Source organism: Hyla sarda, chromosome 7 (assembly GCF_029499605.1).
Source record: "Hyla sarda isolate aHylSar1 chromosome 7, aHylSar1.hap1, whole genome shotgun sequence".
NCBI lineage: Eukaryota > Metazoa > Chordata > Amphibia > Anura > Hylidae > Hyla > Hyla sarda.
Window position 1 is genome coordinate 93,005,940 of NC_079195.1, and position 13,310 is coordinate 93,019,249.

Here is a 13,310-nt window from a genome sequence, read left to right on the forward strand (position 1 = left end):
CCGTCAGCGTAGGGCCCAGGTTCAGGGATCCATAGAATAGTAGCAAATAGGCAGCAGCAACTCCATAGTGCAAAAAAAGTGGATTTTATTCACACAACGTGGGTCGCCTCACGTTGTGTGAATAAAATCCACTTTTTTTGCACTTTATGGAGTTGCTGCTGCCTATTTGCTACTATATATATATATATATATATATATATATATATATATACTGTATATATATATATATATATATATATATATATATATATATTCGGAAAGATCACTGCAGCACTCCAGAATTAGTGAGAAGGTGGATAGTGTTTATTCCATCAACCAACACATAATAAACACACAGCATAGCATGGTTTGCTATGTGTTGGTTGATGGAATAAACACTATCCACCTTCTCACTAATTCTGGAGTGCTGCAGTGATCTTTCCAACCTGTATTCCTCATTGGAATCATGTTACCGAGGAATTCCGCTCTGATTTGCACCCAGCCGCATTGCATCTTCTTCGGACTGCTGCTACCTTCTTCCTTTTTGTATATATATATATATATATATATATATATATATATATATATATATATATATGTGTGTGTGTGTGTTTGTAGAACAACATAGGATGGCACCACTAGGTCAACAACAAAAAAACGACTAGTAAGTGGGAATGGCGTACAGCAGCGTGGCAGGTACACAACAAAATATATGAGTTTCCAGAGGTGCAAGGACATAAGTAAAGGATAACTGTCAACAATAGCAATATGAAATATCCTGCACTCACCACTAGATACAGGACTCAATTCTCCTAAACGGACAAGCCGGAGGACCAGGTCTGCAGATGTGCGTGAGCGCTCAGAGGCGACGTGTCACCTCTGAGCGCCCACGCACGTCTGCAGACCTGGTCCTCCGGCTTGTCCGTTTAGGAGCATCGAGTCCTGAATCTAGTGGTGAGTGCAGGATATTTCATTTTGCTATTGTTGACATATATATATATATATATATATATATATATATTATTTGTATTATTATTATTTAGACTCCAGTATTATCAAAGGCATGTAATAGCGGGGTGGAGGCAGGGCAGGATACCCTTTTAGACAGGTCAGCAAGTCCAGTTTCAGGGGGTGCTGTGACAACAAGTTGCTAATTATTTACTAGAATGATCACATTCAGGAACAATTGGTTAGTTTAACCTCTTCCAAGCCTGCTGGCACACTCTTGAACTTTATTAGTAGTTGCTGCTTGTCCATTCCAACTCTAAGAATCCATGCCAAAACTGCTGAATAATGTCCCAGAAACTCAGACTCAGCCTCTTGTCAATGTAAGACTGAAGGAGAGGACAGCATGGACACCTCTGACCACAGATCCCCCCCCCTCCAGGCATACCTCTAGCTTATATTTGTCTTTACCATACCCATCACATACATTATTGGTTGAGGTCTACCATAGTTTTTGGAGTCACCTGGCACGTCAACTTCTCCATGGCACTTACAATGTACAGGCGTCTTTTTCTCATTCAGCCCTGCCTTCACTATTCTCCAGTTCAACCAATGTGTCCAGCACTCTCTCAGACGAGTTTTACCACCACTCATGCCTTACTTTTTCTGCTTTTTATTGCCTCATGAAGAGGCACAAAACCAGTGCACCCTCCCAGTTATGTAAACACTCTACTAGCTCCAGGCCATCACAGGACCTGAATGTGAACTACAGGTACCATAGCATCCACCCCCAGAGTATGTGTTCAAGTTACAGAACACAACTAGAAGCTCAACATTATCCAGTTCATCCTACTAGAATACTGTGCATCATATACTGGCAGCACTGTATGCTATATGTTGTCTTGACATAAATATACCTATACATATAAAGCTATAAATACATAATGTAACTGTTTGGCTATTTTTCCTAATGATCTGACACGACAATAGAGGGAATCTAACATTCAGCTCCATGAAAACTAACATACAAGTCTCAGAATAGACGGGTCTTTAGTTGAGAGTCTTAATAAGCCGATGCCTCTTGCACTCCATTGAACTAAACTGTGAAGCTATTCTTCTCCTGGCCGGGCAGCCTTTGTTTTCTCAGTACATCCCAGTGTTCTCTAGGTTGAGATGAAGCTTGTTTAAGAATTCTCTTTGAAGAGCGGAGATCAAACAGACGGAGGACCCCAGGTCCTAATCAGATTTTGGCAAAGGTGGCATTTTCACAAATACTTTGCTTGGGTTTTCTGTAGTTTTTTTTTTTTTTTTTTTTCGTTCAGACATTGTACTCAGCAAATTCATCTGGTTAAATGTCAGGTAATCCTCCCTGTGACTACTGCCTGTCCTAAATCCATTCACACTACAATGGCTGATGTTTCCTTGTAGTGTCACTTCATGAACACACTTTTTACATAAGTGAATCAAGTGGGGGTCATCATGGACGAGGGAGGCATTTTCTCTAACATAATGTTTCTTTTAATTTCCATGATCGTTTAATGTGGCGGGCGGGTGCAGCCACATAGGAGGAAACAGGATTTAATAACAATGTTATAAAAACTTTGATAAAAGACTGATAAGAAAATGTATTTAAAGGGGTACTCCACCCATAGACATCTTATTCCCTATCGAAAGGAAGAGGCGGGACCCCCGCGATCTCCCTGCGGCACCCGGCATTCGTTTAGAGCAGCGGATGCAGTGCCGGAGGCTTGTGACGCCTCCAGCATTGATGTGATGTCACAGTCATGCCTCCTCAATGCAAGTCTATAGAAGGGGGCGTGACGGTCGTCACGTCCCCTCCCATAGACTTGCATTGAGGGGTCATGGCCATGATGTCATGAGCGGGGTGTGACCGTGACGTCGTGAGCCTCCGCCCCACATCACCAGTCATCCGGCATATAGCAAAGTTCGCTCCGTGCACTGAATATCTGGGGTGCCGCAGCCGAGATTGCGGGGGTCCCCAGCTGCGGGACTCCCGCAATAAGACATCTTATCCCCTATCCAAAGGATAGGGGATAAGATGTCTAAGGGCAGAGTACCCCTTTAAGGTCAGGTTGGGGCTACCTATGATCTTTGGCCACAACAGTTGTTGACCAACCAAAGATCATAGTGTCACGGTTCCTACATCACACCAAACTGAGTGTGGTAGTGTTATGACCTTCAAGTTATCATGACTGTGACCAGAAATTGTTTCTGGATGGGTTTCTGGTGACCGCTACAATGTAACCATGCTCACTTTCATTTGCTGCAATGCAGGCAGCACGATATAGCGCTTTTTGACCATGCAATCTGTATTAAAGTCTGGGTGTAACCTTAGCCTTTGGGTTCAGGAAAAAAATCCATGTTATTGCTCTGTATTGTATGAAGCCATAACAGTGGTTCCATAGAGGCACATGAGCCCTCTAGTGTACCTGAGATGTCATATGGAGGAATACAGATATTTTCTTTAGTTTTCTTGTTTTATTGAACTCCATATTTACGGATGTATTCTCAAATATACCGTATTTATCGGCGTATAACACGCACTTTTTAGGCAAAATTTTTTAGCCTAAAGTCTATGTGCGTGTTATACGCTGATACACCCCCAGGAAAGGCAGGGGGAGAGAGGCCGTCGCTGCCCGCTTCTCTCCCCCTGCCTTTTCTAGGGTCTAGAGCCCTGCTGCCGGCCCTTCTCTCCCCCTGGCTATCGACAGACAGGGGGAGAGAAGGGGCAGCGGCACCCATTGCCGGCGCCGCTGCCCCGTTGCCTCCCCCCATCCCCGGTTGCATAATTACCTGTTGCCGGAATCGGGTCCGCGCTGCTTAAGGCCTCCGGTGTGCATCCCCTGCGTCGTTGCTATGCACTGCACGGCCGCGCCATTCCCATTCCCATTAGCAGTAGTTCTGCAGGACCGGCCCTTCAGTGGAAATCTTGGGGGAGTACTTCCTGCACTTTTTTTTCCCAGAACTTGACCCCTGATGGAGCCCATAATGAAATCAACCTGTACTCAGCAAGTCAGCACTGCCAGCTTAAAATTTTGGATTTATGATGCAGAAAGAATATATAAAAACAAGAAATAATGTAAAATATTGTAAATGTTTTTCTAATTACCTGTAGAAAACTAAACTAGTCGGGTATCTAGAAACAAGACAGCAAGTACAAAAACTTTGTATTTCTTCTTATCCTGATGTCGAAATTCTTGACATTTGTATTTTTTTAAACTATAAAAGATCAGCTTTGGCTCCATCTAGTGTCCTTTTTACATTATGACACCTCTCCATGTGTACAGTACATTGACGCTTTGTTGTGCCATATGTTATGGATGGTCGATTTTGCAGTCTGTCTGTTTGCGGCTCCATTTTTAATTTTTTTTTTTTATGTTTGTATGTTATTCAATAAAATTTGTCATTTCTATATTAATTTTGGCTATAGTGTCAATTTGTAGGTTTTCTAGTGAGATGGGCTTTGATAATGGTTATGTATAAGCCCTTACATTTGGTTATATGTTATGGATGGTGTTTATTAAGGCAGATCAGTTATTTTATTAGTCAAGAAAGAAGATCGGTTACTAAAAGCTCAATAAATGCTGCATGTGCTGGAGTAAATGTCACCGCAGACAATCAGATAGAGTAGTAGTGCTAATACAAACACCACACATAATGCCTTGACCTCTGCTGTTTGCACAATTCACAAGAAAAGACTGATTTAGGTCATATATTGTTATGATGTGTGGAATGGACATAGGAGATTAGTAATGCTGAGACAATGGAGAAACTTTAAAAAAAAATTCAAAGCAAAAAAATATAAAAATTGGAGAAGATTTATAAAAACTTGTGCAGAAGAACATTAGATTAGTTGCCCATAGCAACCAGATTGCTTCTTTCATTTGTAAAAAAAAAATTAAAAAAATTAAAAAGCCTTTCATAACTTAAAGTTGGGATCGGATTTGTTGCTATGAACTGTTCTTTCTTCTGCACAAGTTTTGATAATTCTCCTCCTTGGAATTTTTGGTAGATCTTCTCCCTGCATTGGTATCTGTTGTTCTGGTATCTTCTGGTATTCAAATATAAGGATTTGTGTCAGAAAAGGATCTCTATTTATGTATAAATACATTATTTGTGTTAATTGAATAAAAAAGTCACTGTAAACACTATTTGAATGTTTTACTGCTGTAAAGGGTTTAGTAGTTTCTAGCCTGGACATGTCTTCTGCCTGGCCAGCAGCTCGGCTTCCCCATTGATTTATGTCATAGCCAGAAGATAGATATGATTACAGAGGTATCCATTTCTGGGCACTAAATATGTATAAATACAAAGATTTTGAAAACGTAAAAAAAAAATGTTAGTCATTTTGTTCCTTGGTATTTCTCTTATATATCATTAGGGTGTAAGTGCAGAGGATATAAACATGGGCCTTTCACTATAATAGGAGGACACCAGTGTTACAAGTAGGACATGATGGTCAGAGGTGTTTGGTTCAGTTTGGGCATCGAGGCTATGGTAGTTCAAGATTTTGTGTGTCTTCAGTTAAAAGTGTCAGAAATGCCTTTAAAGGGGTACTCCGCTTCCCCGGCATTCGGAACATTTTGTAACGGACGGCGGGGGTCGTGACGTCACGACCACACTCCTCCTGATGTCACACCATGCCCCTCAATACAAGTTTATGGGAGGGGGAGTGGCGGACGCCACTCCCCCTCCCATAGACTTGCATTGAGGGGGTATGGTGTGACATCACGAGGGCCGTGACATTCTAAACAAACGCTGGGTGCTGCACAGAAATCTTATCCCCTATCCTTTGGATAGGGGATTAGATGTCTAGGGGTAGAGTACCCCTTTGAAAATGAGTAAGGCTGTCCAAGAACTATCAAGAATCACACTGGAAAAAATCTAAGCTTCCATATACTTGATTCCACTATTTGAAGATGACGGCTCCCACAGACATAAAAGTTTTTGGCAGATACCATGATATGTTCTCCTACATGACTTATTTTCCCTGGTGGTACTAGGAACTTGGGTCCAAAGCTACACTACACTGTTATTGCAGTGTGATGCCACAACATGTACAAGCATAAATAAACCATCTTACCATCTTAAGCTGGCATCTGTCATCTTACATTTTTTCTAGTAGACTACAATATTTGGTGCAGAGCCATGCCAATCAAATGTATACCATGTGGCGTTTGTTGGTATATAGGTAAAGAGAAAATGTAGGAATCCATGAGGAGGATACTAAGCCGAAGTTACTGTCACATCTGCATTCTGAATATTAGCAAATAAAAAAGGGGTCTCTGTGATTATTTCACACCTCATAATGCTGGCAGTCTAACAGGGCAGCAAAGTGTGAAGGTAGGTGTGATCTTCAATGACTCCGCTGCTGAGACTTTCTTTTTTTCATCCTATTATCTCTACAGTTTCTGTAACATTGAGAGTTTCAGGTCAAATGCATTTGATATCAACAGAATTCTTAAGGGCTTTTAACTGATTTTTATTGACTTTTTGTACTTTTAAATGATAAGTTTTGTCTTCAGCTTCAATAGGCAACATGTTTGAAAACTGGATCAGAGTTAGGCCCCTTTCACACTACAGGTATCAACCTGTAAAAACCTCCATTATTACTCCCGGCAAAAAAGGCCTGAAAATGGCCGGCAAAAAATCCCATTCATGTCAATGGGATTTTTTTGCCCATCCTTTTGCATGAGGTATGTCCGTTTTTACTAATGTCCGTAATTTTTTCCAGAACAAAAGACGGTGCATGCACTAATTTTTGGTCCGGCAAAAATAATGGTGAAAGAACGGCCGTAAAAATTTAACATTGAAGTCATGGGAAACGGATGTTAAAAAAAAAAAAAAAAAAAACATCTGTTATTGTCCGTTTTTTTAACATCCGTTTTTTTTTTACTGAGCATGCTCAGTATTGCTTTACAAAAAAGGGTTAAAAATGTAACTGGTAATTACGGATGATAATGGATAAACAACATCAGTTTTTTTTAAGAAAACACCCATTAAAATTAACAGATGATGAGCATCAGTTATCATCCGTTATTACAAGTTGTTGCATCCAGCGTTTTTCATTCGATATTGTAAAATAACGGCAGTAAAAAAGCAGGATGATACCTGTAGTGTCAAAGGGGCCTTAAGGGAACACGTCTGCTGAGAAAGTATGGGGTCACCTGCAACTTCACATATAACAGAGTCAAATGAAGATGATGATACTGTATGCCAAGTGTCTAAGCTGGTTGTGCTCTACATATTTTTTCCCATTTTGAAATTATATAAAAGGAAACAAAAAAAATGTAGGACACACATTTTTTGAAATACAAAAGTGGCAGAATTGACTTTATTGTTACCATAACCAATTAAAAAGACAAAACCATAGAATAGGAGAAAAGTATTGGCAATCAATACAACATAATGGGAAAATCTAAAGGAAATGCATACATTCATAGAATGCAGAAATAATAATAATAATATTAATAATAATAATAATAATAAGAAGAAGAAGTACTGTATACCCCCTAATGAAGTGGTACATGCAAAACACATGTTGGGTTCTTTGTGGTCGGTCTCTGGTCTTACTTATCTCAATTTAGGTCTTGAACTTTTTACATGTCCTTTTTGTGCTGTATTTTATTGTTGCAGGTACCAGTGGGTTTTTTCTATAGTTGAAATTTGCTTGGACTCATCTTGGTTGCTTCGTTCAGTTAATGCCTTAATTGAAGCATATACTGTATATTACATTTTCAGGACTTGTCTTGTGACATATCTACATTTATGTTTTATTGAGCATTTAAATATATATTTTTATTTTAATTTGAAACTGGACAGGACAGGTTCTACAACACCCAAAGCTGTGCCAACTCTTTGTTTTGAAGGTTAAAGTTAGAAAGGGAGAATGTCCAAAGGGGACAACGCATTTTTAGTGGCCAAGCTCATTAAAAAAAAACATGCAAAACAAATATATTAATAATTGTTAATGATATGATCGAAAATGATGATGGAATTAGGGAAGACATATATGTACAGGAACCTCTATGGGCACTATCAGAGTTACCGTCACCCTACCAATATTTTAACTGACCTAATATAACATAGGAAATTAGACAATTGTCTAAACATACCTACTAACAAGGGGAAAATAAATGATCTTCCCATCCTTTGGTGCTGTACATGCATGGGGCATCTAAGTGTATATCATTAATTCAATGGCAATTTCCTCTTTTGACATTGTAATTCCAGAAAGTGTCGTCTGCTGTTACCATTAGCATTGTGGCTTTTGATGAGGAAGCTGTCAATAGCCTATGAATTACAATGGGAGAGCGTTGCCTAAATGAATGATGTTCTCACTCTAAACCAATCACCCTCATTGCCATAGAAAAACCAAAACGCGAAAGTGGAGCTGTGGTTTATAGACTGTATATATAAGAGTATACAAACAATGATCTTCCGTATTACCTGTGCATTAACCCCAACTAGAAATAATAGCTCAGTGGTCCACAATATACACTCTAATGGGTAGAGCGCCCTGGATTACAAGGTGACATGTCCATTAACAGGGCCACAGGTCCTGACCTATCCCCAGTGGTAACTCGTCTAATTACATTTCTATGGAAGATGCTTCTTGGGTTGTTTTGATGGACTTGTTACAGAGCTCCACCTGGGTCAGGTTAGGTCATCATTCATTATCATTAATTTTCTAATGGATCTTAAAGAAACTATATTTACTCAAGGCTGGAACAACAAATCAAGCCTTTGTGTTGCTCCTGGTAATGTGATGTTAACTGAAGTTCTTAGTAACTTCTTTGTCAGTAGTTCCCAGTTTTCTTATCACCTCATTCCCAGTTAAGCTTATCCACCTACCACTTCTAAGCATCTGTTAATGGGATGTCAGCTTTTGATACCGCTCATCCCATTCTTTACTTTTCTTCTTTTGAAACACGACCTGGCTCTCTGTAATTTCGTATTTGAAGTTGCGCCTCAATCAGACCTCATCAATTTGTTTTCCTTGCATGGTGAGGGCTTTGGATGGGGACATTTTGATGAAATTAAGAGGATTAGATTGCGTTTGAAACATCAATTTCCCTTCAATGCTCCTAAAAGTAGATTAAAACCTTTGAGTTTATCTCCCAGGTCAATGATCCAACATATATTCGCAAACTAAAGATTACATTAGGATAACCACCTTATCGATTATTTTCTGGTGGGGATTGAGCAGGTGAGGCTTTCAATCCTTCTTGTAAAATGATATGACCATGATATATGTGTGTGTGTATATATATATATATATATATATATATATATATATATATATATATATATATATTAGCAAGAGGCATGTGATGATTAGATAGATAGAAGATAGAAATTAAGAGAAAGGAGTGGCACAATATGGTCCAGGTTCTAGTATTGTGTAATTTAATGTTGAACTTTTAATTACTCTGCATGGGACAGTATACATTGAAACCCATTTGTGACAACCACCTAAAATTGCAGGAAATAATGGTCTTCCAAGGGGAATAGTCTGCTAAAACAAGAAGACAAATTATGCAGAAAAATACACTGAACATTTGCCACAGAAAAAGCTAGATTCATTTGGGGGTGATCTTTTCAAAGAGGTCAATTGGAAAGGTTTCAGCATAAATCAAATCTTTATGACTTGTTGCTATGTTCACACCAATCTTTTAGAATGTATTTTGAGATGTAAAATGTCCATCCCCCTTAGAAAAAAATAAAAAAATATAAAAAGAGCCCTTTTATGTTCACATGAAGTATCCTACTATGCTCATAATTTTACCAGCTGCACAAAAAAGTGTAGTTGTGCTTGTTGACCCCATCCTTTTTTTCACACTTTTTCACACTTTTTTGCATGTTTTAGACTAGTTTTTTGTGTGTAAATGTGTCGTTTGTAAATGCTGTAAAAACATTTGGAAATTGCAGGCAAAAACCTAATTTGTATAAAATGCTGGGGAAAAAAACACTTAAAATGTTCAGCTTATTAAAGTCTATCCTTTTTAACAGGTTGTAGGTGTAAAGCCTGGCGTGAGGAAAAAATTAATAAAAATAAAATAAAAGAGAACTTAGCCTAAGAAATACTTTAAAGGGGTATTCCTATCATTGAATGTTTTGGTACAGCTTTATATACAGTCATGGCTGTAAATCTTTATTTTTATACAGCTTTATATACAGTCATGGCCTGAAATTTTTATAGAAAATAAAGTATTTCTCACAGAAAAGGATTCCAGTAACACATGTTTTGCTATATACGTGTTTATTCCCTTTGTGTGTATTGGAACCAAACCAAAAAAGGGAGGGGAAAAAAGCAAATTGGACATAATGTCACACCACACTCCAAAAAAGGCCTGGACAAAATTTTTGGCACCCTTAACTTAATATTTGGTTGCACATCCTTTGGAAAAAATTACTGAAATCAGTTGCTTCTTATAACTATCAATAAGCTTCTTACACCTTTCAGCCGGAATGATAGACCACTCTTCCTTTGCAAACTGCTCCAGGTCTCTCGAATTGGAAGGGTGCCTTTTCTAAACAGAAATTTTAAGATCTCTCCACAGATGTTCAATTGGATTTAGATCTGGACACAGAACTCTCCAGCGCTTTGGTGCCATCCATTTCTGGGTGCTTTTTGTTGTATGTTTGGGGTCATTGTCCTGCTGGAAGACCAAAGATCTCGGATGCAAACCCAGCTTTCTGACACTGGGCTGTACAGTACGACCCAAAATACGTTGGTAATCCTCAGATTTCATGATGCCTTGTACACATTCAGGGCACCCAGTGCGGGAGGCAGCAAAACAACCCCATAACATCATTGAACCTCCACCATATTTTACTGTAGGTACTGTTTTCATTTCTTTATAGGCCTCATTCTGTTTTCAGTAAACAGTAGAATGGTGTGCTTTACCAAAAAGCTCTATCTTGGTCTCATCTGTCCACAAGACACTTGCCAGAAGGATTTTGGCTCACTCAAGTTCATTTTGACAAAATGTAATCTTGCTTTTTTGTGTCTCTTTGTCAGCAGCGGGGTCCTTCTGGGTCTCCTGCCATAGCGTTTAATTTCATTGAAATGTCGATAGATCACGTTTTCATGCTCCCTGAGCCTGCAGGACAGCTTGAATATCTTTGGAACTTGTTTGGGGCTGCTTATCCACCATTCCAGACTTTCCTGCTTTGACACCTTTCAACTATTTTTCTCTTCCATCCACGCGCAGGGAGATTAGCTACAGTGCCATGGGTTGCAAACTTCTTGATAATGTTGCGCACTGTGGACAAAGGCAAATCTAGATCTCTGGAGATGGACTTGTAACTTTGAGATTGTTGATATTTTTCCACAATTTTGGTTTTCAAGTCCTCAGACAGTTCTCTTCTCCTCTTTCTGTTGTCCATGCTTAGTGAGGCACACACAGACACACAATGCAAATATCAAGTGAACTTATCTCCTTTTTATCTGCTTTCAGGTGTGATTTTTATATTGCCCACACCTGTTACTTGCCCCAGGTGAGTTTAAAGAAGCATCACATGCTTGAAACAATCTTATTTTACCACAATGTTGAAAGGGTGCCAATAATTTTGTCCAGACCATTTTTGGAATTCGGTGTGACATTATGTCCAATTTCCTTTTTTCCTCCCTTTTTTGGTTAATTTCCAATACACACATAGGGAACAAACATGTGTATAGCAAAACATGTGTTACTGCAATCCTTTTCTGTGAGAAATTCAGAAAAAATTCAGGGGTGCCAACATTTACGGCCATGACTGTAGCAACTGCAAATAAAAGAATGGTAGTGCTGGTTTACTATCAATAATAAATAGTTAACGCACCACCTATCCTATCAACTTGCCGGCTGTGGTGGCTGACACACTAGATGACCAAAGTGCAAGTAATGTTAGTGGGGTTATGTGCCATTAGATTATGTCTTGCTTGGACTAGATATTCCATTGCAAGGCTTGTTGAGCCTTAGGATTGTTATCAATTAGGAGAAAGAAGTGGGCAAGATAATGGAGAGCAGCCCTATCAAGAGTCAAAAGCGGAGGTCAGAAAAGAAGAGTACTGACTGCTATAGTGAGTAATTTTGTTATCTGACAGATTTTTAGTTGCAAATTAAACTGAACATACATTGTCCAATGCTCATTTGGCTGAAAGCTTCTCTATCCTGAATCATTCCTGCACATTCAGCTTGGCCAATTGTCCATGTTGTTTTAATGGATATAGCTCTGGCAGAGGCTCATCTTCCTGAGAATAAAAGGATTGGTCAACTGAAATATTAACTACCCAGTCTATCAATTCCCCTTCATCCCCCACTCCAACATCATCCCCCATGGTAGAGTTGGATGGTCGTGATATGTATTAGATGGTCAATCTGTTCTGTCCAAATCAGTGCATTCATCCAAAAAGTATCTAATGTATATACCTAATATACCTATGGCCAGCATTACAGCCAATTAAAAGTTAGCCATCTGCAAATCTATACCCACTTTTATTACATGTACTGGTTTTCTGAAATTTTTTATGGCAATCCTACTGGCCAAGTAGGTATGCAGATATTGGTGGTTTGACTTAAAAAGACCAACAGGATAAGAGCAAATGTTTAAAAGGAATCTATCGCTGTCAGGAACCGGACTGGTATGCGGGTAGTGGATCCTCTGTGTTAGTTAGGCGATGACGTTGGCCGTACCAGGGGACTGGACCTAAGAAGTTACTGGTTTTCACCAGAGCCCGCCGCAAAGCGGGATGGACTTGCTGCGGCGGTAACTCCCAGGTCGTATCCCCTGATAGCGACTCAACCTCACTAACAGCTGAGATAGGCATAGTACACAAGTACAAGGCGAGGCAAGGTCGGACGTAGCAAGAGGTCAAGGCAGGCGGTAAAAGTTCGTAGTCAGGGGCAACGGCAAAGCGTCTGGATACACAGGCTAGGAAGACACAAAACGCTTTCTCAGGGCACTAGGGCAACAAGATCCGGCAAAGACAGAAAGGGGAAGTGGGTTTTATGTGTTTTGTACTGATTGGGCCAGGCACCAATTAGTGGTGCACTGGCACTTTAAATTTCATAGAGCCGGCGTGCGCGCGCCCTAGAGAGTGGGGCCGCGCGCGCCGGGAGGGAAGTGAAGGAGGACGTGGTTGGTAAGAGACCTGGGACGCGATCTGTGAGCGGGCACGTCCCGTCCCGCGGATCGCGTCCCCTCCGGTGAGAGTGGAGCAGCGCTCGCAGTCAGCGGCACTGACTGGAGCGCTGCAAGCAGAGAGATGCCGCGAGCGCTCCAGGGATGCAGCGGGACCCGGAGCGCTCGGTGTTACAAACGCCTTGATTTTTTTCTTTTTACCAGTTAGTCTGCATCTATTTTCTGATTGTAATTCT